Source organism: Pteropus vampyrus, unplaced genomic scaffold (genome assembly GCF_000151845.1).
Source record: "Pteropus vampyrus isolate Shadow unplaced genomic scaffold, Pvam_2.0 Scaffold75, whole genome shotgun sequence".
In the NCBI taxonomy this organism is placed as follows: domain Eukaryota; kingdom Metazoa; phylum Chordata; class Mammalia; order Chiroptera; family Pteropodidae; genus Pteropus; species Pteropus vampyrus.
The window spans coordinates 5,095,143-5,099,660 of NW_011888856.1; positions in this window are offsets into that span (position 1 = coordinate 5,095,143).

Sequence of the window (4,518 nt, forward strand, 5' to 3'; positions counted from 1 at the left end):
GTAGATTTCAGAAAGTTTTGCCACCCCCTTTTCCCAAGTGTCTTATAATCCCCATTGATGCCATACACATGTGCTTTGTTCTCTTCTCGATACTCGGATGATGTAAGCCTAATGCAATCTAAGCTTTACCTGCTCGATGAACATAAGTCACATTCACAGCATCGTTCTAAATCTCTCTATTGCCAGACTCTCCATGCTTCTCTGCTGTAACTTCAGTCCTAGATCACTCTATATAAATATCCCATATGCCACCAAATTTCCTTGTGCATGTTTTCCCACACTTGCAAAGGAAGATTTTTAAGGTCCGTCAGAGTCTTTAAACTTCACTAGGGAAGGGACCATGACTTTTTTTTAACGGTCGTATTATCAGTGCCTGCCAGATTTCTATTCTCAGTAAATAGCTCAACAAATACGTGGTAAATGAATGAATGAATGCTTGTATTTCTGGGGTGTCAGCTACGTGGGCGGTCTCCACCACTGGAGAGCAGAGCCTGTGTGTGTCTGGGAGTCCCTTGGCTCCCTGACCTTCACTGTCATCCGCTGCTCACACTTGTGGCCTCTCATAGCGTCAAACAGCTGAATTCCTTTTGCGTGTGCGTCAAGATGAAATATCCGCTTGGCTCTTCTAGACACGTTTTATCCCTTTCCTCTGCAGGTCTGTTCTTTTGTTTGTGTCTGAAGAGCGAGTCACCATAGCCTCACTGCCGTTCCACAGATTTCTTCCTCAAGCCTTCGATTCCAATGATCATATTGCAAAAATACGAATTTCATTGTATTCTTTTATTGGGAAATCTTTAAAGCATGTGGACAGAGACAAGGGGTGAAATCTGTTTAGAAAATGGAAAGCCCTTCACCCAGACTTCCCCTGGGGAATTAAACATGGCTACTGTTCTAATTCTTCCCATTCACATCTGTTTCTTCCTCAAATTAAGATGCTTTACGTTTCTACCGATTTCGTACCACTGTGCTGTCAGAAAGAGAAAAAGTAAATTAAAATCATTTATGTGGTTTTTTCAAAATTCCAACTTGCTTCTGTGTTAAGTCAAATTCTTTTTTCCACTCTAATGATTAATCGACTGGCTCCAGGTCCTTGTTATGGCGTATGCCTTCCTGCGTTTGGCTTATCTCTGACCTTTTTAGATTCTGATAACTATTTGTGTGGTACTCTCCCCCTGTGACATTCCTGTCATCTAGAAGCGTCTTCTGCTATGTTCCCATTATTTATCAGCCACCCGGGTTGACAAAATCACTGGAAAAGATATTGCTCTTTAAGGCTTTTTATGTAAAAGGAATATCCGGATGACCGAATAGGTCCTTAAAAATGTATAAGTGGGGCTTTATTTTAAAAAACACTGCACGGTGAAATGGTATTGTACATTTCAGTTTTAATGGTATATAAATACCTAGTTTAGAAATAAAATGAAAAATGAATACTCTTCATGTCTGAATGTGATTTAAAAGGTAAAAGTGTGGTCTATGGCCATGCCACCCTGAACAATCCCGATCTTGTCTGGTCTCGGGTGCTAAGCAGGGTCGGGCATGGTTAGTACTTGGATGGGAGACCACCTAGGAAGACCAGGTGCATAAAAAAAATAAAAAAATAAAAGGTGAAAGTGTGTGCTGTTTTACTATCCTAGATTCGTGGAGTTGGAAGCATATCTTTGTCTCATATTAATGAGTCTACAATGGATATGTTAAATGCATGTTTTCTGCTGTCTATTTATTCTTTACTTTCCAAACGGTGTTACTTGCGTAAGTGAGCAAGAGGCTAAAGATTTAGAAAGAACACAGTAGTTTTATATATAATGAAACAATTTAAAATATCCTTTGAATTGATGAGACGTTTCATTCTATTTTTTGTCTAGTATATGCAGTTTTAATCAAATGCTAGATCTGTGTATTACAAAAAAAAAAGAAGTATATTTTATCCTGAGAGTGACTCATAGACCAAGAGGATCTGTGCCTGTAAATCCTGTATTATAATGCTAATGATATGGTTCCAAAGAATACCTTGATGGAACCCAGTGCTGAATGAATATATATAATTACATTCTTTTTAAGATTATGTTAATTTCTTCTAAACGTATCACTCAAACCAATCAACTTTGGTTGCATATTAGAGTTGCTAAAAAACAAAAACAAAACAACAACAACAACAAAACTGGCTCAGAATGGAGTCCCTTGTGCTCAACCCCATGTCAGCAAAGCAAACCAAGACTTAATTGCAGTGTCAGCCTCTCAGGAATGTGATCATCAGTCAGCGGGGAGTGTCCTGGTCCGCACTAGAGACATAATCTACCTGGCAGACCCCCACCTTTCCCTAAACGAGGGGACCTTGTCTGAAATAATCCAGTCTTTGCTAAGAACTTCCATCTTTCTGTCCCCTTCTGCCTAAGAAATCCTTCCATTCTTTGAGGCTCCTCCGAGTTCCTGACTGCTAGCTGGATGAGATGCTGCCCGATTCATGAATCATCGAATAAAGCCACTTAGATCTTCAGATTTACTCAGTTGTTGTTGTTGTTGTTGTTGTTGTTGTTGTTGTTGTTTTTAAACAAAGTTAAGAAGCTTTTTAAAACACTGGAGTTTGGGTCTCATCCCAGAAAAACTGAGCTGAATCTCTAAGTCTAGGACCCAGGTGTCATCAGTAATTTAAAAATTTTCCAAGATGATTCTAATGTGAAGCCAGAGTTGAGAACCACTGGACAAATAAGTGAACACAGAGCCAAGCAACCTCTGGGGTATGTTATTTTCCACATTTCCTCGACTGCAGGGTGGCAGTTGTTATATGACACAAGGAAGCTACACAGGAAAGGGCACTTGAGTAACTAACTGTTGGCTTCAGAATTGGTTCTCTCAGCATCTGCCACATATGCATCCCTTATAAAAAGGACCATAAGTACGTTCATTCCCCAGGTGCAGCAAAGGAGGACAATTAGGAAATCATTCATCCCTTTGTTATCCCTAATATGTATTTAGCTCTTATGAAAGTGTCTAGATTTCTTTGCTGAGGATCCTGTGGCCTCACCCCATGGGAAGGCAAGATTTTCTTGAAGAAGGAAGTTATTTTTAGAAACCAGAATCTAAATTTTAGATGAGTAAGAGAGAGAAAATGATTTATCTTGAATAACCCTGGAGGAGTTCTCTTAATTAGGAATGTTAATGAAGAATGTAGTGATATATGTATATATAGGTGATGATTCTCTATATAACTTCTTCTTGGTTTCCAGATAAATCTGGGAAAGGATCAGTTATATACTTATCACTGTTTTTCGAACCTCTGAAAACAGGAGAATGGCAGAGACAATTAGAATGAACGTATCCTGGAGTTAGGGGTATGAGAAGTGAGTGGAAAGGCAAATTAGTCTCACATTGCAAGAACACCACCAGTCTTTGCCCCAAGAAACAGCTGCCGTTGCTCCATCTTTGAATTCCAGTGCCTTTTTCATTTACAGAACGTACAAATACTCCCGACCTGTTGTAATTTCCTCTTAGAGAAAAAATTAAGATATATATTTTTTCTCAATTTTAAGTCACATGTCTGTTGCATTTACTGTTCAGCAAAGAAATATTTAAGATTTTTCCTTTTACTGAAGAGAGAAGTAAACATCAAGTGCAATGCAATGGAAATATAATTTGTTATAACAGTTCTGAGCTGTTTCTAAGAATAAATAGCTCTTGCTATTTGGGATCTCTGCTGGTAAGGCGCATCTTTAAATTTCATCGTGGAGGGATTTTCAGATGCCAGTAGAAGCAGCAGCGGCACAGGTGATGGTTGTATTGAGAAGGGCACTGGGCTATTTTGTAGAAAAATCACATTTAAGATTTGTATCTTATTTTATGTCCCTTATCATCCATCTATCACATCAAAAATTGCCTTTTTCTTTCTTTTAACCCATGCATTATAACTAATTCATTTGTAGGTATTGTATTTCATGTTGAAATCCACTTACAGAGTCTTGTATATATACCATATGTTTATATCCTGATCTTATTTTTTAACAAATATTAATTCTATTAACATTTAGTAAATGTTAATGCTATTATCATAATGCAAAACCTAGTATTTTATTGGAATAAGTTTATAATCATAAATAAGATTATAAATATTTATAAATATGACTACGGTTTATATATTATTTTAAAATAATTTACATAAAACAATGTCAATCTAGTATTTGTGATAATCTCTTATTAAGTTTGTATTGAATGTTTGCTAAATTATTAATAGATTTTATCTATTAAACAATAGTAAATACTTTTGAGAACATTATCAAAATTAAACCTCACAACAGACTATTAGGAGTTTTAATCCCTAACTTTCAGATGAAGAAACTGAGAATTAGACTTAGCGAAATAACTTTTGTCTAGAAGGGGCAAAAGTTGGATTTAAACCCAAGTTTTCTTTACTTTAAAATGTATGACCTTAATTACTGCACTATATGACCCAGTATTGTGCTGTATGTAAGATGCGAAACAATATAAAAGTTGCAGTGTTCTTTCAAGGACGTTTAGCATAGT